We start from the raw sequence: 26,552 nt of genomic DNA, 5'->3' as shown, positions 1-26,552 counted from the left end.
TAAATGGGTGCGCATAACATTTATACTAGTGTTTACTGTGTTCTATGTGTGTACACATCGTAACGTTGTGCTAATATCAGAGTGACATATCAACCTTCCTCATTCGTGCTTCGTAAATTATTGTACAAGGAATTGGCCCATTTTTTCACTGATCAATGAGAAGCAGAATCTTGCAATTACCCTTCCTATCTGCCCTTATCCTACGCAGGCTGAAAAATTATTTTAAAATACCCTACAAGTAGAGTGATCTCTATAGGCTAGCAACCGTAAGGCATTGACAGGTATTCGGTTCCCGAAAGTGGCTATCATTTTCGCTTTACGCAAAATAAATAAAATTAAGATATTTGGTGTATACGCGCAGAAAAACCCTTCCATGGGGCGTAACTCTTCGGACCTCCTATTGCTGAACGCGACCTCCAACTGTAATTTAAAGAGAACGAGATGATCGAAAGCTCCTCCATCTAGGGCGCTTTGCTCTCATCGACCGGTCATACAGTTATCAGACGAACTGTTTTTTGTTATATGTGAGTATTAGACAGAAAACGAAGTTCAAGAATGTTATTTTCTTGGTCTTTGTCATTACGCCAGAAACGTTTGCAATAGGCACCATTTATTCATTTATTTGGCACACTGGCGCGCAGCCTCATCCGCTCAGAGAATGCGCATGATTCCCACTTCAGTTAGAGAATAAATATGGTTTTGTTATTTCGGAATAATCTACATTAAAAGCAGCCCTGCAGCACTTTTTGAGCATCGTCAGAAAACGCTGTATATCGGTATTAGAACCTCCCGACAACAAGCGTGCCAAATATAAAAGCGCAGTATGCGACCTGCAGTTCGCAATAAATTATAGGTCAGTTAAAAATTGCTTCCTCTTCTCTCGACGAATCACAAAATATTCCCCAAAATCACACGTAGCAAGCCCATATATCAGTCACTGGCTGATTTGAACATGACAAGCTAGCTTGTTACAAAGATCACCGCGGGAGGCCGCTACTTGTTCATGCGTGCGCGTGCGATCACACTAAAAAAGCGAGGCATTCGAAGAAAAAAAGTAAAAAAAAACTGTTGAAGGTCATCAGGCGCGCGTGACGTTTTTCTGTGGCCCTGTTGTCTCTCCCTGTTTCGCATCCAGAGATTTCGTCAGGACGAGAGAAGAGAGAATGCTATTGCAGCATGCGACAAACCTTTGTAACTCCACCCGCATTGGATGATGATGATGAAAACATTTTAATAAATGTGACGCATTTCTTAGTGAACTTCAGCGACTTTGACCGTATCTATCTATCTATCTATCTATCTATCTATCTATCTATCTATCTATCTATCTATCTATCTATCTATCTATCTATCTATCTATCTATCTATCTATCTATCTATCTATCTATCTATCTATCTATCTATCTATCTATCTATCTATCTATCTATCTATCTATCTATCTATCTATCTATCTATCTAGCCGCTTACGTTTGGGTGCGCTCGTGATCACCCCCTTAACTTGGCGTGAACCAAAATTAGCATACGAAGGTAATATGGTTTGACGAAAATGACGCCCTGGTCAAGACATGAATAGTCACAATCCCGTCGCGTACGTCGTCAAACGTTTCCTGTCAGACAGTGGTACTTACACACGGGCGAGTATGTGCCGCTGGTATGCGGTTATGTGCCACAGGTGATTGGCCCTTAGTATCTACCCGGAAACGACGAGGACACATAAGGGCAATTCTAACGCGTAAGCAATACCCGAAATCAGTAGCGTCGACCCAACTAAGGCATAGAATAAATGTCAACTAATGCAAATAATAAACTTTGGGGTCTCAGCAAGAATCGAGCCCAAGCATTCTGCGTGGCAGTCAAGCATTCAACCACAGGGCTTCGCCAGGTCTCGGAGCTACTTTTCAAATAGACGGTAATCTTCGTGAAACGCCAATGGTGGTTGCAGTACTGCGTACCCAATTTTATAAAGATTACATATGTTTGATACAGCCGTCACGTCGGGCTGACGTCAATTGTGGTAAGGAGTCATGATCTGAAGTTGATTTATATCGCAGTGTCTAGGGCAAGCATCAGCGCTTCATATCACCTTCTGGCTTTGCTGATACGCATGTTCCGGTTGACATGGTTCATGGTTGACGTGCTTCAATCTACTATATATAATATATCGTGATCAGAAGCATCCTCAATTTTCTCGAAAATAACACATTCTTTTCGCCTTCACACACGGTTTTAGGAAATCATAATCATGTGAGACTCAACTCGTACCTTTCAGTGATGTAATTCTTGATCGTTCATCAGCCGCTCACAGCATTTGTTTCAAATTTTGCAAAAGCGTTGGATAAAGTGCGTCATAAACTTCTCATACACAAGTTAGGGAACTTAAATCTTGACATTAACTCAATAAAATAGGTTGGATGCTTTCTTGCTAATCGCTTACAGTACGTTACCGCTAACGGCTACAATTCATAATTGGCCATGTTACCTCAGGAGTGCCCCAACAGCTGAGCCTCGGTCCTTTGTTGTTTCTAATATATATTATTAACCTACTCTCTCAAGTAACTCCCAATATCCACCGTTTTGCTGATGATTGCAATACTTTTACAGAAATTACTTCAGACGACTATTGTTATCACCTACACTCCGATTTAAATATAATATATACCTGGGGCAGCTTGTGGCTAATGGAACTAAATATTAACAATTGTAAAGTTAATATTTAGGTCACCTAACTCTTCTCGGGTATACGACTTAAATATTCTCCCTTGAGTCCAAGTAACCTCGTACAATACTTAGGAATTCATAGCACATCCAATCTTACAATACGCATGGGCTTGTAATAGTGCAATGGTGACTGCCCGGCGCCCTACTCAAGCTAGGATGTAGGATGGGAATACCCATCTTGAGAGAGTGAGTGAGTGAAACAACTTTATTTGGTCCACAATAGACGCGAGTAAACTCAGCGTCACCTGGCTAGGCCCACTCGGGGACCATCAGGTTAAACCTGACGGCCCTCGCGCGGGCCCTCTGGACGGCCAGGATTTGAGAGGTCTGGTCCTGGGCCTTGATGAGTCGCTTCATTTCCTCTTGGGTGAAAGGGGGACCGGCAGAGGCGCAGCCCCACAGTACATGTTCGAAGTCCGCATAACCACCACACAGGGGGCAGTCCGGGCTTGGAAACCGTTCAGGGTACATTGTGTGCAGTGCCGCAGGGCTCGGGTAAGTGTTAGTTTGTAGCAGTCGGAGAGTAACAGCTTGGGCCCTGCATAGCGAGGAGTGTGGTAGAGGCAGCAGTCTTCTTGACAGATAGTGGTGCTTGCATATCTCGTTGTACGAGCAGAGAGGCTCAGGTCGCCCAGGAGATGACGCGTTACCCGGCACACGGTCAGTCAAACCTCGTGCAGCCGAGTGCGCCTCCTCGTTGGGATTGAGCGAGGCACCCTCAATGGTTCCAAGATGCGCAGGAAACCAGACCAATGAGTGAGTTTTGAGGTCTTTGACTTTTTGAATAATCTGTAGGACCTGGGGAGCCACCATGCCCATCTGGAAGGCCTTGATAGCGGCCTTGGAGTCTGAATAAATTGTGTCATGTACACCGTCCATCAATGCAAGAGCAATGGCAACCTGCTCTGCAACGCTGGAACTAGAAGTGCGGATGGTAGCGCAGCTGATGACTCTGCAATCACAGTCGACGACCACTGAGGAGAAGGCTTCTTCTTGAATGTACGAAGCAGCATCGACGAAGCAGGCTCGATCTTTGTCCAAGCGGGCACTGGCGAGCAGAGATTTACCCCTGGCTCGTCTTCGTGCTTCGTTGTAGGTTGGATGCATATTGCGCGGCATCCGCGCAATCTGGATCTTGGATCTTACGTCGCTGGGCAGCTTCACAACGTCAGGACCGACAACCGTGGGGTTTCGTCCCAGCATGCCGAGTATGGCTCTACCCGCTGGGGTGCCAGACAGTCTGACAAACTGTGCAAACTCTTGGGCTTCGACAATTTCTTCGAACGTGTTGTGGATTCCCAACTTCAGGAGGTCTTCCGTGTGCGTTCGAACGGGAATGCCAAGGGCCAGCTTGAAGACTCTTCTGATTAGGGCATTGATTTTGTTGCGCTCCGACACGAGCCAGTTGTGCATAGCCGCCGTATAAGCGAGGTGGCATAGCACGAATGCGTGGATAATCCGGATCAGATTGTCCTCCCTGATTCCGCGGTGCCTGTTAGCGATTCTTCGAATCAGTCCGAGGGCGCTTTCGGTCTTGGAACAAATGCGTTTGACGGCGGCTCCATTGGCTCCGTTAGACTCGATAAACATTCCAAGGACCCTGATAGTGTCCACCCGCGGAACTGGGGAGCCGTTACCGGTGAATAACGTAATGTGGCTCTCCATTGCTGGCTTCCAGGACCGGTGAGAACCGCCTCTGGGCCTCTTCTTATACAGTAAGAGCTCGGACTTAGCGGGCGAGCACCTTAGCCCGGTGGGGATGAGATAGCGCTCCGTCACATCGATGGCCTCTTGCAAAGCACTCTCGACCTGACCCTCACATCCGCTGAGGCACCAGATGGTGATGTCGTCTGCGTAGATCGTGTGGTTAATGTTCGGGATTTTGTTCAAGGCCCTCGACAGGTTGATCATGCAGATATTGAACAGCGTCGGGGAGATCACCGCCCCCTGAGGTGTCCCTTTTGGCCCAAGGGTAATTTCGTGGGTCAAAAAACCGTCAATCTTCAGTCTTGTGGACCGCGACGAAAGGAAGGAGCGCACAAAATTGTACGCCCGCTTGCCGACGTGAAACTCAGACAAGCTCTTGAGAATAAAGGCGTGCGATATGTTGTCAAAAGCCTTTTCCAAATCCAATCCAAGAATCGCCTTGGTGTCGGCGGAGCCGGAGTCAATGACCTGGTGCTTGATCAGCTTCATGGCGTCCTGAGTCGAGAGCCCCGACCGAAAGCCAATCATGTTGTGGGTATAGCATTCGTTAGACTCGAGGTGGTCAGTGAGGCGGTTGAGCATGGCGTGCTCGGCCACCTTCCCGACGCACGACGTCAACGAGATTGGCCTAAGATTCTCGATGCTCGGTGCCTTACCCGGCTTGGGTATCAGTACTGTGCAGGCCGCTTTCCAGCTCTTGGGAATGAGACCGCTGCGCCAGATTTCGTTGATCTTGTCTGTAAGAAACTCGATCGAGTCGTCGTCGAGGTGCTTGAGCATTTTGTTGGTTACCCCATCTGGCCCAGGGGCGGATCTGCTATTGAGGGATGCGAGAACCCGCTTGACCTCAGCCACGGTGAAGTCCTCGTCCATCGATGGCGCGTCGCGCCCCTCGTAGTCGGGAAACTGGGGAGGTACCGGATCGTCCGTGGCCGCCAGGTACTTGTCTATGAGCTTCTCCGTGATCACCTCATCTGGAGTTGAGTCGGTGGCCAAATGGACAGCTTTCGCCAAAGCTCTCTTCTGATTGGACTTGGTGTTGCCGTCGTGCAGTAGGTGTTTGAGGAGTCTCCAGCTTTTACCGGTCTTGAGTTGGCCCTCCATAGAATCACAGAGCTCATCCCATTGCTGCTTGCATAAGACCTTGCAATGATCTTCTACCGTTTTGTTGATTTCGGACATTTTCTTGCGCAGTCTTCTGTTATGGCGCTGAGTCTTCCATCTCGCGAGCAGTGCCTGCTTGGCTTCCAACAGATGCGCGAGCCTACTGTCCATCCTGTCCACCTCCAGATCGGTTGTCATCTCTTTGGTGGCGCTGGCCACATCTTCTTTTAACCCGCCGCACCAAGAGTCTAGGTCCGCATCCGGGGAAAGGGCGCGCTCGGAGCGGTTGGCTCGGAACAAGTCCCAGTCGATGAACTTAAAGGTCCTCGTCTTGTTGCGGGCAACCTCTATGAGCACTTCGATGATGCAATGATCGCTACCGAGGTCGATAGCTGTGTTGGTCCATTTGACGTTTTCCAGACTCTTGACAAAGGTGAGATCCGGGGTTGTATCTCGGCACACCGAGTTCCCTCTCCTGGTCGGGAAGTCCTTATTGGTTACCAGTGTCAGATCTTCCTCCGTTTCCGTGAGCCATATGTCTCTACCCTTCTTCGTATTGGTGAGGTAACCCCACGCCTGATGCTGGGCATTGAAGTCCCCCATGACGACAAGAGGTTGACAGCCGGCAAAATGCACGGCCTTCTTCAGAAGACCACCAGCCCTGGCTCTGTGTACGCTGGGCCTGCAGTAGACATTTAATATGAAAATACTGTTCCTTCGTAAGCACCGCTTAGGGGGGTCGACGAGGAGTTCCGTCATGACGTACTCGACCCCATTGTCCGCTGGACCGAGGTCTCGCTGAATGCACGTGAACCTTTTACTGACCAGAGTGGCCACCCCCCTTCCCCCTTCAGTGGAAGCCACAGTGACGAAACCAGGGAGCCTGATGTGTGATGATGTGATCGTTTCTTGCAAGGTGATGACTTGGGGTTTATCCTTTATGCCTTTTAGGTATTGTCGCAGGGTCGCCCGTTTGCTGACGAACCCTGCGCAATTCCACTGCCACATTGTTATGACGTTAGTTTCGTTATCCATGTTTGGGCTTGGGCATGGGTTTCGAGAGGGCCGCCTGCAGGATGGCACCCGCTGTCGGCGGGGCAATGACACTGTTCAAGTTTGGGACTGGTGTTGTCGATGTGCTTGGCAAAAATCCGTGGTGGGTCCCCTCCAGTCTAAGTATTCTCTCGCTGAGGGCGACCAGACCCAGCTGGGGGTGCGCGATCATTTCTTGTACTTGAGAGAGGCCTGACTGTATGTTGGAGATGGCCTTCTTGAGCTCCGAAAGGAGCTCCAGAGTCTCGTCTTCCCTTGAGCTATCCAGGGCGCGACGCTTCACTGCACCCGCCTTGGGGGGAGCCTCCGCCGTGTCCATGGCCGACAAACTCGTGGCGGCCGGAGGAGCCGGCGGTTTGAGCGCCAATTTTCGTATTTCGGCTATCTCGGTGGCTAGCCGACTGATTTCCTGCTTGAACTGGGCGTTTTCTTTCCTAAGACTATCATTGGCACGCCTAAGCTCTTTGAGCTCGTTTGTGAGACGCGGGTCGTGCGAGTCCTGGGAGTTGGACGCCTGCTCTTGGTTGCCACGGGCCCTATCGGCCCACGTTAGATAGGACTTGCCTTTACCACCGGAGGGGGTGTTGGATCTTGGTCTGTTGGACGAGCCGCTCCGGGTGCGGGACGTGGAGCGGCCTCTGGAGCCGGAGCGCGCTGGAGAAGGCGATGATGGTCGTGATCTTGGGGCAGAGCGGCTTTTGGAGCCCCGTCGGCTCCTGGAGCGACCTCGCGAGCGCGAGCGTCGTTTTTCCCTAGGGCTAGGGCTACATGAGGCTTGAGAATAGGAGGATCGAAGGATCGACTGCGGGGGGAGCTCCTCTTGCTGTCTGGCGCGCTCGAAGCGTCGTCGGCGAACAATGTACGGAGTCTTGAATCTATGCGCACATTCTTTACTGCCAGTAAGGTGCGGACCGCCACAGAACTTGCATATTGGGGTGCATTGGTGCTGCTCATCAGGGTTTGGAAGGCCGCATCCCCGACAGACGATGTCGCTAGGTGTTGGACAGACATCGGCGCGATGCCCGAGTCTTCCGCAGGCGTGGCATACGTCCACTTGCTTTCTATATAGGGAACATTTCAACAGGAGCGTTCCGTACCTGACAAAATTTGGTACCCGGTGCCCGTCAAAGGCGATGATCACAGTCTCCGTCTGAGCAATTCTCTTAGCTGCCAGTGCGAGCGGGTTTTTCTGGTTAACGATCTTGCCATCCAGCATCGCAGGGTCGTCTTGCAACGGTATGCCACGTATGACACCCTTGCACGTGGAGTGTGGGGCAGTCTCGTACGCGCAGAGTTCGTGGATGTTGCCCGAGATGCGGATTTGCTTGAGGCGGGAGTATCGATCGGCATTTTCCCGTCTAGGAGTGCTGGCCACCATAATGTTTTGCTGTAAGTTCGGGCACAGAGTGTCTTGTGAGAGCTCATCGGGTGTGATGCCGGCGGCTGCAAGTATAGCGTCAGCCACCGCAGCCGCTCCAATTTTGGAGATATTCAGTCCACCTCTTGGTCGAATGACGATTTTGATGTCTTCTTTGGGAAGAGCCGGCATTCGGCCTGCCCTAATAATCTTGGACTTCAGCGCTGCGCCGCTATGCTTGTCGCCACGGGACGCCGAAAGCGTTGCCGCGGCGTTAGGGCCACCTCCCCGCGATTTGGCGTTAACTCTTCTGGCGCCCGCAGTTTGCCATCCCTGGTCTTGAGTGACTTCCTCCGGGGAAATGTTTTCTCCCTCTACTCGATATTCCATCATGGTAACGGACGAGTGGCGCCGAGCCACCCCTGAGGCCGGCTGGGTGGCCTAGATGAGCTAGGCCTAGGCCTGCTCTCCGAAGTGCTCGTTAGGTGAGACGCCGCCGACGGAGGCACACAAATGTCCGTGAAATGGTGAAAAATCACTCACTGTGGCAAAAGAGGGTGTCCGCGTGGTCCTTAGAACTTCGCGGAAAAGATTTGCACAAATAAACATGGACACTCGTCGACAAAATGCTAGAAAAGTTGGCAAAATCCGGGAGCCGACGCGGACACGTCTTGACTCGCCGCCGCCAGCGTCTCTACCCATCTTGAGAGACAGAAGTTTTTTGTTGTCTCGTTGAACGCGAGCAAGGGTTCGCCTCGAGGTAGGCGGACTGTGGAGGCAGCATGGTCCTCTGGCGTAGTGGTCCGCACAATGAAAATTCGGCGAACGCCTTCCTCAAACCACATGACCACAAATGACACGCTGGGTGAAGGGGGTGGGGGGACGCAAACCATTGTCGGAGGCTCAGCCGAGCTTCCAACGAGGGAGAATGAGCATTTTTCTGTCTGCAAAGTCTACCCCTCCCCTTTTTTTTCGCTCAGTAGTCGGCTTGACGGAAGAATAATCATTATTGCGGGAGCAGATTTTTCTTGCTAGAGTGCCGGTGTGTGGACAAGTGTGGAGGAGTCAAAATCATGTGCGAGTTGGATACGCGGCAGGATTTCGGCACTGCTTTCGGCAGAGATAACCACAGCATGCACCTTAGTGACCCAGTGCTTCCATTTTGAACTCGCTCGCTTTATATAAGGCCTTATGTTGGCTGCTCTACGTCTCATCATATTTTGGTTCTGGTTTTACTGCTTATTTGCTATTGAACATTCTTTTTTGTCTATTCTCTTTCTGTGGTGTGCCTGGGTGTTCCATTCACTGGTGTTCTTACCGATGAAACGGGCACACGGGAGAGGTTTTCCTACATGATTTATTTCATTACAATAATTTCGTGATATAAGTGATGCGTGCGTGCGGGCGTATCTACCCTCTCTGTATGTAAATTTTATTTGATATTGCGGTACCATTCAAGCCTCGTGATTTTTCAGGCCGCGTGCAGTAGTTACGACAGTAGTTACGTTAATTACGGCAGTAGTATATTACGGAACGTGAATGTATGACGAATGGATGTGACTGGTGCAAACATGATAATCATGAGATGCGTGTCATGTAACAACATGACTACATGCTAAACCGATGATGCGCTCGCGGCCATTTCGCTAGCTTCACATGTACCAAAATCGGTACTACGCGACGCTAATGAATGATATAGATAAATGACATATCCAAACATGATAATCACATGCGTGTCATGTGAGAACATGACTACATGCCACAGTCAAGGCTCCACTACATTTCGACGTGACGCAGTGTGCGTGCTCACCGGCGTTCATTCCGTCGCGTCACTACCAGGGACCGGTCCCGCTATATACACGCAGGCACGCACCGCGCTGCATTGCTATGACGTATGCGCGTTTCAGCGCATCCGGCGTCCCTCCGTCACGAAAAGAGGGAGACGCAGTGTTGTCTGGGTAACAGATTGGCGCGAAATGCAGCATGTCGCATTTCGCGCCGGTTTCTATCTGGCCGCGCCGATGAACGCTGGTCGCGCCTGGCGTCAGACTACAAAGTGCTCGCGTTTTGCTTACGTAGCGTCGCTGTGCCCAGCGTGCGCGCACGTCAACGCTACATTGGAGTATAATGGGCCCTTCATGATGCGCTCGCGGCCGTTTTGCTAGCTCCACATATACCCAATTTGGTGTTACGTGACGCCTATGGACGACAAAATATATGACTGGTGCAAACATGATGTTCTGGACACGCGTGTCATGTAAGATAATGACAACATACCACGCTCATAGCATGCTCGCGGCCATTTCGCTGGCTCCACATATACTAAATTTGGTATCAGGTGTCGTGAATAGACGGTGATGGTAAACGACACATACAAACATGATAATCATGACACGGAAGTCATGTACGGCATCATCTACCTCCACCTCGTACCGTTGTGCTGATTTTGAAGTGACGTATCAACATTTCTCATTCGTGCTTCGCATGTTATCGATTCGCACTGTAGGTGAGATCTGCAAATTTTTTCCTATCTAATGTACAGAAGGGCACGCATCAGTATTCCATATTCCTGATAAAATGGAAGAAAAAAGACCTGATGTAACTTTCTCTAACAGGAAAAAAATCACAGCATATCAATGGAGTGAATGATGATTGTTAGGACGAAGCGTTCACATGTCCGTCCGTGCTTTCGTCCACCCATTCGTTCTTGCTTCCGTCCATCCATGTGCCCGTCCACGCGTCCGTCTATGTGTCCGTTCATCCGTGTGACCATCAGTGCATCCGTCCGATCATGCGTTCCTCCATGCAACCGTCCGTGCGTCCGTTCTTCCGTCTGTTCTTCCGCGCATCTGTTCTTGCGGCCGTCCCTCTGTCTGTCTGTCTGTCCGTCCATCTGTGCGTTCTCCCCCTCTGTCAGTCTGGGCGTCCATCGGTCCGTCCGTCTATCTAGTGAATACTCCAAGTAGAGGAATGTCACACTTTTTATCATGTATTCATCATATACAAGTGCCGCCATCTAGCGGACACACTACTGGTGGCTACATACACACTCAGAGGATGGACAGACCCACACTCTAAAGAGCTTCGCCCCTAAAAACTATAGCATTTACATAGCATCAATTGAACAGACCGTAACCAGTCGGCAAGTTAATTGACAAATCACTGCTATTGAATCAAATGTTCATTTTGTCTTCCACTCCAAAGTTTTTGCTCCTTTTTGCAGGACACCAGCAACGCATGCACGGAAGGTAAAAGCATACTTATACGCACATATCACAACAAAAATCATCTCCTTATCATTTTGCTGTGATATGTGCGAATAAGCGTGTTCTTGCATAGGTGTGCCCGAGTGCTCTATTTTGCATGTTCTGCTTTGTACGTTTTACTTTAAGTATTCATTCAAGGGCCAAAGATTAGCTGGCGCCATGATTTTGCACCAACATCCACTTATATATCATATCAATAAAAAAAAAACCACGTGAACGTCACAGCATGAGCCCGTTACGGAAAATATTACCCCTGTCACACGTGACAAATTAAGTGCTCTTCGAGTGAGTACACTTAGCCAAGAGTGTCATTGCCACGCTGACACAGGAGGAAGTTTAGTGTCACTCGCTGCAAAGTACACTTCCCGGCAAGTGCGTTCCCCAACCTCACTTCGCTGTGACGAAGTGTGTAGCCTCAGTACCATTGGATTGCACAGAATAGGTTGTTACCTAAAGCAGCACTCATAAGAATTTTAAACTATTGTTTTCGTTATAACGAATAGTGACATGCAATAAACCAAATCATAAATCAACAAAAATCCTTGCTGCTCTCACCCTCGGCCAGTTTCCGGCCACGTCCGCTAGGGGAATGCGGCAGCTTATGCCGTGCTAAGCCTACGTCCGTCGCGTTCTTTACTTCCAGGCACACATGCACATGTGTAGACGAGTCGTTCTTTAGTCGTTTACGACGGCCTGCCACTGGTTCTACTTCAACGAAGACAACGTGGTCTGACGATGAGACATAGCTGAGAAAGTAACAAATATTGCGGTGTAACGGTGAAGGTAACCTTTATTAGGCCCAGAAGACACGATGAAGCGACCACACCCAAGGCACAGAACTGATGCTGATGCTGATGACCTCTGATGAATGGCGCTTACCCACAAAGGGGGATGGGCCAAGAACCGGGCGGCAGGATACCTAAATGAAACTAAAATGGAAATGAAGCCAATCTGAAAAAGTAGCGTAAAATAATACTACCAAAAAACAAAAATGTTTGTTGAGCAAGCGGTCAAACTATCTTTTGTTTTGAAAGACATAACTACGAATTAAGAACTGAAGATCTGAAAAGGTAGGGGTTTACTAGCATGGTAATCTTTTAGTTGCGTTGATGTATTCAAACACAGCGGAGCATACATCCCTGTGGCAGTAACCAAATGAAGTCAGGCAAGCCAAGTACCTACCGCAGACGAAGATGACGACCAATCATGATGATGAATATGTGTAAAGATAGTAGATGTGCTTAAATAAATGCCTACACTAACTCCCCCCCCCCCCACGTGAAAGCGGTCATCCTGACTGCAGTTCTTGGCCGCAGTTTAAAGCGAAGAAGAACGCCGTATTAAAGGCTTCATGCGGGATACGTGGACTATTTCTGCTGCCCTGTACCATCAGTCCGTCGGAAGAAGAACGGGTGCCACGTGATAATTTACAGGAGATGTTTGCTCCGAGACAGTGTAGGGGCCAATAAAACGTAATTGAAATTTCTCGCACAGGTCGGGAGTGCGAATGGGTGTAAGAAGGAGCTAGGACTTCGTCGCCAGGGCTGAGGCACATGTCACGATGAGAGGCATCATATTCAAGCTTGCGATCCTGTTGCTTGGCTTCAGTGTTGACGCGAGCCAGCTGGCGGCAATGAAGTAGACGAGACACGTATTCTGCACTTGAAGATGAACATGGTTTGGCAGGCCCAGAGAAGAACGAAACATCGAGAAAAGAAGAGGGGAAGCGACCGTGGACGAGGTAGAACGGCGAGTAACCGGTTGTGCGCTGTACAGAGGTATTATACGCAAAAGTGACAAATGGCAAAATGATGTCCCAGTTTCTGTGGTCGGGTTCGATATACACGCTTAATGAACGTCCAATAGAAGGAAGGTCAAAACACGCTGGCATAAGCGGGACAACAGAGACAGGTTAGGATTCAGTAACACAAGCCATTGTGGTGCCTTTAGAAATGAGAATTTTCTCAGACGCCTGGTTTGTAGCGTAGAGAAGTCCGGAGCCATTGTGGAACAGCGCTAGACCTGAAGCAAGGGTTATACCTCTTGCGAGACAGCGTGCATATGGTTGGACAAACACGTCACCAGAGTCGATAACATTAGAAGCGATGGTAACTATTCGCCGATGACCGGGACGTAGCTCAGTATCTTCAGCGGGGAGCAAGCGAACGGGCTTGTCATCCGCATACAGGGCATAGTCAGTTTCCATCATATGAACAACATTTTCTCGACAGCAGATAGATGTGTTCACCGTAGACAGAAAATTCCGGCCTAATGTAAGCTGGTGGGCACACGAACTCAGCACAGCAAATTGCACAAAATGAAGAAGACCAGCTATGAAAACACGAGTGGTGCACATAGTGGCAGGTCTAATGGTGTCCCCTTGAGCAGCGAGCAGTGTAGGTCCATCATAAGGGGTGGTGACTTTCCGCAGACGTGAGCACAAGAAATTATCAATCACAGACAAACAAGCACCAGTGTCTATGAAAGCGTCCACATACACACCTTCTATTAAAACAGATATCGTATTATATGGACGTACTGGAGGAATTTCTGTATTTTCGTTCGATGCAGCTTTTCCTCCAAAAGCTGCAGAGGTTAGTTTTCGGGCATTGCTTGGTGAATTGCGAGACAGGTCGCAATGGAGATGTGGAGCGGCAGAGCGGTGAGGGTGAGCGGCGTCTAGTAGAGTGGTAAGAAGTGTTTGGCTCAGATGTCGCAGTTGGAGACGGTGAGCGAAGTAGCGGCGGATCATAAGGACGACGTTGGAAAGCGTACCAGCTTGTCCCATCATTCCGTCCGTAGGTGTCGAATCCCCGATGCTCATCCTGCTGACGCTTCCGACAGACGCGTGCAATGTGGCCCCGATAGCCGCAGTAATAACAGATCGGACGAGGCGGACGCCATGGTGGGTGAAAGGGCTGGCTAGGCACACTCGGAGTTAACGAAGCCAGCAAGACAGGCCTCGAGTGTGCGGGCATCGGTGTTACGACGGGTGTTGAGCCAGCGAGGACTTGTGCATACGTCGGAGGTAGTCAAGGTAGTGGAGAGTCTACATACGCTGGCCCGGTCATGGACGTCAAATCCTCTTTGATAAGGTCGCGCAAAACAGTGTTAAAGGGGGGAGGTGGACTCGGTGTCATTGACAAGCCGAAAGATTGCAGCTCTTCCCGTATTATCGCCCGGATCATGGTACGCAATGAGGCATCAGCCATGGTGGTGTTTTCAGCGCTGTCCGGTGGTAACCGTTGGGACGCAAGTTCCTGTAGGCGTTGGCACGTGGCAACAACGTCAGCGACTGTGGTCGGGTTTTGTATGACCAATGCATTGAACGCGACCGTGCCGATCCTTTTCAATGGATGACGAACTCTCTCTGATTCAGACATGGATGTGCTGAAATGGTGACAGAGAGCAAGCACATCCTCTATGTACGATGTGTAAGACTCACCGCATTGTCGCTTGCGAGCATCCAGTGTCTTCTTCGCGAGAGCTGAACGAACCGCCGGGGTGCCGAAAATTTGGCGAAGCTGTTGCTTGAAACGTGTAGAGTCCGTAATGTCTGTTTCATGATTGAAAACCTATGTTTTCACTACTCCTGTCAGATAGAAAGAAACACGGCGAAGCTTGGTAGGAGCATCCAAGTTGTTAGTGGAACTCGCTCGATTGAACTGGTCCAACCAATCCTTCACATCTTCACCTCGAAGTCCGGCGAACATGAGCGGCTCACACTGGTACGCAGTAATAATCCCCGATGGATAGGCCGCGGTAGCCGGGCTGTGGAGGTAGACGCAGAAGCGCCGGTTGGCTCGTCCTGAGGCATGTTACCGGACACATGGCACAAACAACGGCCTGAACGGAGCTCCAGGAGGCAGATCGGGCTGGGAGAGGACGGGAACCGTAGAGCACACTCCGCCATTTGTGATGTAATGGTGAAGACAACCTTTATTAGGCCCAGAAGAAACGATGAAGCGACCACATCCAAGGCACAGAGCTCAGGCAAGCCAAGTCCCCACCGATGATGAAGATGACGACCACTCATGACGATGAATATGTGTAAAGATAGTAGATGTGCTTAATAAATGCCTACAATATATATTTTCCTACAAACCCAACTATTGTAACTGTCATCATTTCCAAAGTACACTTCGCTTTCTCGTGTGGCAGCGAACCGCCGAAATGACCCTTTGTGAGCGTAAGCACACTCGCTCAAAGTGCACTTTAGTTGCCACTTGTGACAGGAATATGACACGCGCTGGAGAGGAACGGTCAATGAGCCGACGAAACTCAGCGCTCAGCATCAATAACTGTCTTCCTCTCTTCTCGCAGTGTGCCGACACCGTCAAGTCTGGAGCGAAAGCCGCGCTCACAAACTGTACAACGCTTCGCACTTGCCCGCGAGGCTTTCATAGTTTCTCTTTCCAACTACCTCCCATCGCGCCGCAAAAGCAGAAGACAGGGAGGAAGTTCAGACTACGTCTAAACTGAACGTCACTGGCTCTGCGACGACCACTAGCTGGTTACAGATGCGCTTTGGTCGTTTATGTTCGTCCATTCACACTGTGAGTTCTACGGTGTTCAGTGGATATCTTGGCGAATGTAAGAACGAACATCGAGATGTTTCGCGTGTTCGAGAAAACGCCGCACGCGTCCAGAGTTTAGTGTATCTGGTATGAAACAGTGCGCGTTACATAGCAGTGACAATTTACACTTTTATTCTTCAGTAGTCTACCTCGACGAATACTTGGCTTTCTGAACGATGCCGTTCAGCTGCATCTGCAACCATTTGATTGAGATGCAGTCTTGATTACTGTAAATAAACACGATACTGTTATTATCATTGTGTTACCAAAACGCAATCAAAAGGCAGATGACGAAAATGGGGACGATGATAATTCAAGCAATTTCACTGTGAAGGTTGTAGGGAGTTAATGTAGGTTGGTAAATCACAGCTTTTCAAAATATTGTGGAAAAATTATTTATCACTATAATAGGTGGCACGATCACGGCACTTATTTATCTAGAGCGTAAGTGGAATTCGATTGACCACCTGATAAATATCGGTACGCGATAAAATAGTGATATAATCTCTAAGGATAGGAGGGCAATATAATTCAACGATGATATTTAGCCCAGTTTTCACCCATATATGCGTGTCCAGAAAGAGGGAATGCTAGATTGCTTTTGTCACAGATGTAATAACACCTGCTTGCAGTCATCTATATAAAAAACTGAACAGTCGCCATGCTTTCATTCGCCAATTGAACAACAACAAAAAAGCAGTAACAGAAATGAAATACTTTCCTTTGGTGCAACCAGAAAAAAATGGCAGCATATTCACGGAGTGAATGATGGAAAGTGGGGCGAAGAATTCGTCCGTCCATTCGTTCTTGCTTCCGTCCGTCCATGCGTGCGTCAGTGTGACCGTCCATGCGTCCATCAGCCTGTCCGTGCGTGCGTCTGTTCGTGCGTCCGTATCTGCGTTCGTCCATGCAGCCGCCCCTGCGTCCGTTCATGCGTCCATCCATGCATCTGTCTATGTGTACGCTCGTCCATCTATTCAACTTTCCAAGTACCACCATCTCGAATCTTTTCATCATACATTCCCCATATAAAAGCACCGCGATCCAGCGGATATTCCAAGGACTAAACGAGAGGTGGCACACGCACACTTTCTTACGGCTTGCGCTTCGGGTCCACTTCCCACCTTTAACCACCTTGAGTGCATGGTATACACTAGTTCACTGTATTCATGGCAATGCGGCCGAACGCTCGCTAAACCTTTCAAAAACCAAGGATGTTATGCAGTATGACGTAGCAAACTTTTTCAGTCAGATAGTGCTCAATGTACATGCCAATGGCTGCTAATGGGAAAGGAGGGGCGGAGAATTTGGCTTTTACTTTCTTACGGCTTGCGCTTCGTATCTACTTCTTATTTTTAACCACCTCGAGTTCATTCATGGTATATACAAGTTCATTGTATTCATGGCACTGCGGCTCAACGCTCGCTAAACCTTTCTAAAGCTAAGGAGGTTACACCCAGCAAGTATAACGTAGCAACCCTTTCTTGTCAGATAGTGCTCAATGTACATGCCAATGGCTGCTAATGGTGATTGCAGCCTGAGCGTTAACTAAAAGCCGAATGCTACTGTCTCTCATTTCGCATTAGCAGCCATTGACATGTACATTGAGCACTATTTTCTATTGTTCAACAACGCAGGGAAGTCTCTCACTGGCACCACCTTGGAGGTCAAAATGTTATACTTGTTACAAACTACGAGGGATGAACGGGTGCCGCTATAAGGAGCTTCGCCCCTAATATTTGTCGGGGATTTCGGCTCGCACGTGAGAAAAAGAGACATACGAACGCTGTAATCCCACCCACTGTGCTTTCTGCCATGGTCTCCGCTGCTTGAGGAACCCACATTAAACGTGCCTTCTAGCGGTAGCCGTACGCGTGAGGTGAGCCTCGCTAGTTTTGCTAGAGAGCGCGACGATTGGGACGGCCGGTGTCACAAAACGAGCGCTCAAAAAGGGCACGCCACCAAATTCTCGCGATAAAGCGCGGGAGAGACGCCGCGAGGTCAACGATAAAAAAAGAGAAACCAAGCATCCAAAGAATCCCTGGGCGGCATCTCTCTCCCCTCGGAAGCGTAGGTTCGCCTACGAACCTCCTCTCATCGGCGCCCGAGCAAGTCCTCGAAGGTTCTAGATGGAAAGTGGAGTGGTGATGCCGGGTTGCGTCATCCGTCGCGGACGGCCTTCGAACCGTCTCGCCCTCTCCCCAGCCTTCGCTGCGTACCGCACCGACGAAATGATGAGAACTTTCTGGAATCTCGCGCGGAAGGTACTTAATCGAGCAGCCGAGATGAGAGATCAGGGGAAGACGGAAGTTAGCGCCAGAGCGAGTAGGGATTCCGCCAAGTAGTCGGCGAAGGTTTTTGTCCGTGGAGACAAAGCAGGAGAAGAAGATGATTTCCACCTGAGGGGGGACGACTCGAGCTACAGGCAAGAGTGTGTGTTTACCGCTATCGAGCGAAGACGCGTGGCAACAGCTGCTTGTGTGAAGCCGACGTGTTTCCGGCGAAGTTTGAAGCTTGTGGAGTGGCCAATTGAAGACGCGAGGTTTCCTGGAAGAGAAACTTCGGCGAGGTTTCCTGGAACAGAAACTTCGGGGGCGAAGACGCGAGGTTTCCTGGAAGAAAAGCTTCGGGGGCAGCGGAACGACAACAACGCTGGACTTTGAGTGAGTGATTCTCGGAAGAGTATCATCCAGACTTTTGTTTCAAGAACTTAGGACTGAATAGGTTTTCTATCTCTTCAGTCTTTAAATGCCTTGGTTGTTCAATGCATGTGACTGCATTGTAGTGTGTATTGTTGTCTGTGTCCGTTGTTTCTAGTGTGGCTGATTGCACTGTGTAGTACGTTGTTTGATTGGTGACATATTGTACTCAACTATTGTGGAGTGTGTATTCTTGTGTATTGTTTTAGATCTGCCATTATTGAGAATATAGTTTTTTTGTTTATCAACTCTCGGCTCTGACTTGTTCTTTGGGCCACAGCCGGCGTCCGCTGGCGCGCCAAAAAGAACCACTTTTAAATTGTCCACGCTTTCGTGGTGCGGTTCGGGGGGCCGATACTTCGGCCCCTGGAATTAGCCCAGCGATTGCCTCCCTAATTAACGGGACCTGTGACAGCTGGAGAGAACCACGCCGCGCGCCCGCCTCCTCGGAGGTCATGGTCTGGCTTCAACTCTGCGTTCCCCACTTACGCTCACCCCACGAGTAGCGGTCGTCTAAAGGCAAAACACGGCGCTCGTTGCGTTGTCCTCTGGTGGGGCATTGATGCTCATTAACTCCAACAACCTGTGAGCAGGTGACCTTAGTCCCATTTCGGCTCCCAATAAGTCACGCTCTTCCAGCTGTCATATAGCTTTCTCTGGTTTCACTCTCACCGTTGACTTCTACAGCTACCACGAGCATCTATGACCGCAAGGGCTTGTTTGTTTGTAAAGGGGTCGTGAAACGCTCACTCTGAAGCGACAATGCGAAGCCACTGGCGTCTACACGCACTAACTAGGTGACGTCATCTTAAGTAATTCTTCACCTATCGAGGAATGCGGAACTTTTCGGTACTTGCGTGCGTGCAACTGGGACACTCGTCAGCGTCTTTGTCATACACAATCAGCGCTAACTTGAACTCTGACGTTATATTAAGCAGCGTCTTTGTGGAACGCGGATCGCGTATGGCAGACGCCGATGAGCGCCTCTTGCGCGTGCTCGATATGCCATTGAGTTTCACGTTCCTTGATAGGCAAAACTTCTATGCAGGTCCACTCGGGCTGATGATACAGTAAACGCATGTGGCTGCCGATGGTACCGCATTGTCGTTGTAAAGCGACCGTTTCACGACCCCTTTAATGATGAACGTTAGTTGTCGGGATCAGGATGTATGACTGAGCGTCAGCGTTGCAGCATCTACGTTGAGCTTTCAAACGTCAATAAACATTGCGCCAGCTCTCCTATGTCAATGTACAGTAAACAGCAAATTATTTTTGCAGGGACATGTTTTACTTTCAAGTTTTACCACTTCTTTTGATGGATTAATTAACCATGTTTTCAATGTATACTTACCATGTAAATCTTCTCAATTCTCGCATTTTCAAATGTGGGAGAAATAGCGTTGTCTATGTACTTGTGGATTAAAAGGTCTCCACCCCCTTTTTGAAAGCTTGGCTGCACAAGCCAACCAGTCGGCGTGTTGCGAATTTGTACCGTGAACACTTGCCCATTTCCCAGACCTGTGGAATAATATCCCTGGCGCCTGTCCTCGTTATTATCCTTAAAGGTAACTCTAAAGCTGTAAGGAAAAGAAGAAAACAAAACAAGTTTGTGTGACCACGTAGGGTGAATGCAAAGTTTGCGGCAGACATATTAAATTTGGGTAGCCTCACTTGTGAAGAGACCCACAACTTACGGCCTATGATATCACTGAATAAATAACAGTACAATGCGTGATCCTGTCTTTTCAGCACTGATATATGCACGACGCAAATGTAGTTTCACTTCGTGTACCGTTGGTAATAGCGAGACAAGAAATCGACCCTCCCATTAAAATTTCGGTTGTGGCATTGTTCTAAGTTTGTTTGCCCCTGCAATGTCCACGTGCTATAGGGCACCAATGCACTCCCCCCCCCCCAGTGGGAGCGCTTGTCGAGGGGTTCCATCTAGCTGAAAACACAGCACGAACATAAAATACTTGGGTCCTCGTTTGTATTATTTTCGCCGTACGCCTAAGCTAAGCTAAAACGAAAAGGTTTCACAAGAACTACATGTTCACACTTATGTTTTATTTAAATATGGAATGATTCTAAACAGATGTCGAAAACATTGTCGCACCATTGCCTAGCAACTGCTCGCCTCGCATAGTTAGGTAAATCGAATGAGTGTATGGTAGCCGCATTGTATTCCACCTTTTCGCGAAAAAAACCTCGATGGGTTGCTGCCTAGTGGCAGGAAACCTCACTCAGCTGTTGTGACATCGAGTTGAGCCGCGAATGCGCGGAGGTAGCAGCTACGGGCCGACCTCGCCAAAGCACTCGTGCCAAGGCAAGCATCGCCATGCGCACATGGAAGTTTCGTCACATACAGTCGCATATATGCCTAGACACATCTTCGCAGCAAGCATGCCAGGAAAACTTGCAACCATAGGACCCCCTGAGAAGGTACGTACCGACAAGAAGGAGGCCACTTTTTGAATGGAGAGTCACTGTCACGGGGAAGAGACAACGGTAGCGACTAGTTGATTTCACATACACAACAAGACCAGTCAAGAATAAGAGGCGTTTACTTTGTGATAACACAAATAATGCCCGCTGTGTACTAGAACGGTATATTGCGTAACAAAAGAATCAGTGCCAGGACTCTGTTACCAGAAGAGCTGAATGCGAGTATCGCCGAGCCCGTAGGCAAAACGTTAAAACCTGAAAGAAGCAAAGTGTTATGCCTGGGAGTCCACACCGAACGGCAATGCCTCTGCAAAGGCAATCTGTGTCAAAGCCATCGATCAAGCCCGCCTGACGTCATCAACTCAACGACGTCATCAAGCGGCGGCGCTGCTCTGGCTTACGCAAAGCACAGCGAGCTCCATCAGCCCACGAGCCCGATCAAGCAATCGGCGCCTTCAAGTCAGGCGAGTCTTACGCAATGCGTGGCAACATCAATCGTCCTTGGGTGCAACCCCAAGCAGCGGCTCCAGATTTGATGATCATGACGCCACCCAGTGGTGGGTCCCCATTGAAGGATTCTTACATCACGACCAGCGGCGCTTCCGGTTGCACTTTGGTGACGCAAAAGACCCACCCGGTGCCTATGAAGAAAGCCAAGTGGCGCGTCGCCTGGCGTTGATCTATGCGTCATAGAGAAGCCGACGTATGTGTGCGAGAGAAGACATCTGGGCTTTTTCATTCCCTAAGCTGTCGGGCCCAGTGCTGAATATGTAACTCCTCTATTTCTATGCTGTACATAAACCTCACCTTAACTCACCGTCGCCTTGTCCACTCGTCTATCAGCTCTGCACAGAAGCAGTCGCGAGCTGAGAAACACACGCTACCGAACGGCTGGTGACCTTGGTGGCGAGTTTCGGAGCAGTGGCGCCTTCGGGACCATGTTGGCGTCGCGCTTCGTAACAGTGGATGGCAGCTGCGGGATCGGCCGGCTTCAGCGACATCGATACAGTGAGTGCCTGATGTTTTCCCCTCAATTCACCAGACTACTCTAGCGCGGGTTGTAATAGTTTAGAGAAGGGCTGTGTGAAGCGTTAGTGAGTGAGCTTTAATCGTTTCAAGCCAAGTCGGAGTGCTTGGAAACCAAAGTTATAGCGGAGGGTGTAAACACGGCAGTGTTAGCAATCGCATGCGCGTCTTGCTAGTAGACTTATAGTGGGTACGGTAAGTAGATTCTTGGCAGGGGCAAACAGCAAGAGGCAAGTGTGAACAATGTTTTTTGTGTCTTGTACAAGAAAACAATAAATTAAATTTTGAAAATTGAAAATTGAAATTGAAATTGAATAAAGAACCATAAAGTCAAGGATTTCATCAAAATTTGTGAGGAACTTGGCCTTACTTTGAGATGTGAGAAACGAAAGCAAGCGATTCTTGGAATCATGAAGGATGAAGGAGTGTCGGCTGAGGAGTTCGACGAAGCCTGGGCGGATATCAAAGCACGCCGCGAGGAGCCAGAAAGGCGCGAACATCGCGAGCGTGAAGAGGCCGAAAAACAGCAGCGCCTCGAGTTGGAAACAATATATTTGGCAATCCTAAAGTGTTTGCAGACGCCTAGCATAGCTACTGTAACGATTCAGGTCAGTGGTCATAGAATTTGAGACCAACTGCCACCGTTCGTAGTCGGTGAGAACATGGCGAAGCATCTCGTCAAGTTCGAACACGCATGTGAGCGAAAGTCTTTAAAGCGGTCTCTGAGCGCAGAGCCTGCTAGCCCTTCTTCCCGGCGAAGTGTCCGATATGTTAACGTGGTTGTCGAGGGAAACGTTCGATACCTGTGACGATGTTAAGAAAGTGCACTTGAGACGTGAAAACTGGTCACTGAAGACTTTCCGGCAAAGATTCCGGTACTCAAAACAGGGCAATGAGTAACACGTTGGCTTCCCGTTTAGTCTTAAAGCCGATTTAATTGAATGGCTCAAGGGCTAATGTATTTATGACAATCGCGATGAAGTGGTAGAATGCATTGCATTGAAGTAATTTCACCACTGTATCGAGGACAATGTCAAGCTTTGGCTACAGGACAAATTTGGTGAAGTACTTAGCTGAGCGTTCTTGTCCAGAGTGATCTCAAGGGGCCAACTTTATGTTGCATCCTATTTTATTACGTTCGTATATATAAAAATTTGAGTTCTAATCTTAAGAGTCTGGTGTCCCACACGTTCCTCTTGATGTAGATGGAACGAAATTCTGATGGACCCGCAGCTAAGTATATGCTGTACTATACTTTGTCTGGTGTTATGTCGGGTAACCCAGGGCACTTGCTTGTGTCATGTGTTGTCTGTTTTCGAACCCTTCTTGACAAGTTGAAGAACCGTCGACATGTGCTGAGATTTAAAATCGTCAGAAGAGACGAGCGAAGTTGACCGGCAAGTTGTGGCGACAAGCCAGTGAAACTGGGATCCGTCCTCAAAAATGGTATGTGTTCACGGAACTGAGCCTGGAGCAACATTCTCCCCATGGCCCTAGAGGCAAACTTGGAGGGACTAGGCGAACGAGCGCGCCCGCCATCCGAGCCACGTGGAAGCAGCTCATCTTTACGATGCTTTGTCTGGCGGTGGGGGTGCTGTTGCACCTGGGAGTCCGCACCGAACGGCAAAGCCCCTGCAAATGCAATCTGTGTCAAAACAATTGATCGAGCCCGCCTGAAGTGATCAACTCAACGACGTCATCAAGCGGCGGCACCGGTCTGTCTTACGCAACGCACAGTGAGCTCTCTCTGCGCACGAGCCCGATAAAGCAATCGACGCCTTCCAGTTTGGCGAGTCTTACGCAATGCGTGACAACATCACTCGTCCTTGGGAGCAACCCCACACAGCGGCTCTGGATTTGATGATTATGGAGCAGCCCTGTGGCGAGTCCCCGTTGAAGAATTTTGACATCATGGCCAGTGGCGCTGCTGGTTGGACGTTGGTGACGCAAACGATCCACGCGGGGCCTATAAAAATGAAGCGGCGCGTTGCCAGCAGTTGACCTATTCGTCAGAGAGAAGCCGACGTATGCGTGCGAGAGAAGACATTTCGGCTCATCGAGTCCCTAAGCGGTAGGCCTTAATGCTGAATATGTAACGCCTCTATTTCTATGCTGTACACAAACCTCGCTTTAACTCAAGGTCGTCTTGTTCGCTCGTCTTTCACCCCTGCGCAGAACCAATCGCAAGCTGAGAAATACACGCTACCGAACGGCTGGTGACTTTGGTGGCGAGTTTCGGAGCAGTGGCGCCTTCGGGACCATGTTGGCGTTGCGTCTCGTAACAAAAGTAAACCGTGATATAGCGTAGAAAATCATGAAATTGACCAGCTTTTCTGTGCTTTGGTCTTGCGTGACCCAGCGGAAACTGCATACTTTTGAAAGCATCCCTGGAAAAGTTGGGATGGCTATGAGATTCATAAGCGCATCATAATTCCACCGTTGCCAAAGAGTAGGCACCCAGTACACTACGTGGGCAGGCCCAAAAAGCACTTGCGAGGGCTAAAAAAGCAGTAAAACTGAAAACGCTTTTGAGAAAAGATTCGGGGCCACAACTGAGGTCTGGGTGCTTGTGGCGTCATCCCACTCAATACTACCGGGGATCATTACGAGACGCTTTCGATCACACACTTTTCGAGAACAAGTATTCATCATTCTATATAAGCAATCACACCACGCGCACATAATTCTAATGCTGTACAAAAAAATAAGTTACCGTCATACCAACAAAGAAAAATATGTTCGAGGACCTTGCTTAGAGATGATCGGGTAAACAGCGCATCCTCTCTACACATCAGGTACCATCAAATATAGGCGTTATAACATTATTGTATATAAATTACATGCACAGGTTCAATCTTTACAATTGGGTGCACTATAAACTTTTTGATGAACTATATAGGTTATATATACGCAACAAAAGACGTCCCTCAATGAGCTCTGGTACTCATTCTTTTTATAAATGATTGCTTTGTGATGCAAATTATATACATTACATTGCATCGAAGATGCGCGAGCGGGGCTTGAACTGTATGGTTGCGTGAACTGTACTAGGCCTGTCTCAGAAGTACGCTGCACTTTCCTAATGCCATTTCACCTCATTTGTTAAAAAATGCAATCACTCGTAACAGTTTGGTGAAAGGTGCCGGGTACATCGATCTGGGCGACGCAGCTCTACCGATTTTGCGATGGAGCAGACGCTTGGCAGGCTTGCCACCGCAGCTATCAGGCATGGAGGACGCGGGAGCAGGCCATAACAACCTCGCCACTGATGAGCAACACGCCCACCTGCCAGGACAAGCTTGCTGCGGCACGCTGAAACGTCATCGAGAAGCCTTTTTGGGGCAGCCGGATGACGATGTTCAAGATTGGCCCAAGCAATGCCAAAGAGTAAGTCGCAGCAACCGCTGGAGCACTGCTATGCAGCTCGAGATTGTGGCGTTTTTTCGCGTCGGCACCGCTTCTATTTGGTTCTACAACCACGAGAGTGCATTGACCACATGAGGCGTTTTTGTGGACGAGCTGAAAAGTTGTTTTGGTGACTCGACTGCTAAGGTTAAGCTGGCGGAGCAAACGCTTTCGCGCAGGGCTCAGTTACCTGGCGAAGCATGCTCCACCTTCATCCAGGCCGTCTAGCAGCTTTGCGGAATCGTGAGTGCGACCATGTCTGACGAAGATAACGTAGGTCAACTGCTGAAGGGAATTGCGGAAGACATGTACAAAGTTCTTATCACTAAGGAAGACCTACACACACCTTCCGACCTAAACACACACCTACACCACCTTCCGACCTAAGACCTACACACACCTTCCTACCTAAGGAAACACACAAAGACCTACACACAACTACACACACCTACACACAAAGACCTACACACACCTTCCGACCTAAGAAAACACTGCCGAGCGTTTGAAGGGCTAAATAGGCGGAGAATCCTAGCGAAACATGGACGTCTTGACAATGTGCCTACGATTGCAAGTGCCAACCTTTCAACGCAAAACGACATCTCTTCGATTATGTCTGCCATCAGTGTGTATGAATGTGCATTCGACCAACGGCCCCGTCCACCACCGGTACATCGAATGCGTCAGAGCTACTTTGAGCCTCACCCTAATTACACCGATCGGTTTGAACGAAGGAGTGAATGGTCACTCGAAAACCAGGAAAGCAGGCTAGCTAAATCACGGCGATTTACTCCTCAGCCGAAAAAGGAAGACGAAGTGATTCGTTTACGGAACACATCTTGCTCGTCTTTGTGCTTTTCTGGATTTTTCGCCGCAGTTGTGGGGTCTATCGCCCCATATATCGTGGTGATGGATGTTCAACCTCACGGGGCACCGTCTGAGTCCGGTTCGACCGCTGGGACTGCTTCGAGGAAGCGAGGAAACGCGTCTAGTGAGAGTGAGGACACTGAGCTATACTCCGCATCAAGCGACGAGTCCTCGGACGACGGCTTCCAACACGTCCTGTACCGCAAGGCTAAACGACGGATCGTCAATGCATCTGCGGCATCAAGCACGACTACCGTGAAAACTGCCCCTCAGCGATGGCCTCACTCTATCCTGTTTGTGCCACTGAAGGCTACCGACAGTCTACGCGGG

The sequence above is a fragment of the Rhipicephalus microplus genome, chromosome 4, assembly GCF_043290135.1.
Source record: "Rhipicephalus microplus isolate Deutch F79 chromosome 4, USDA_Rmic, whole genome shotgun sequence".
Classification (NCBI taxonomy): Eukaryota; Metazoa; Arthropoda; class Arachnida; order Ixodida; family Ixodidae; genus Rhipicephalus; species Rhipicephalus microplus.
Note: the sequence above shows the minus strand (reverse complement) of the source record.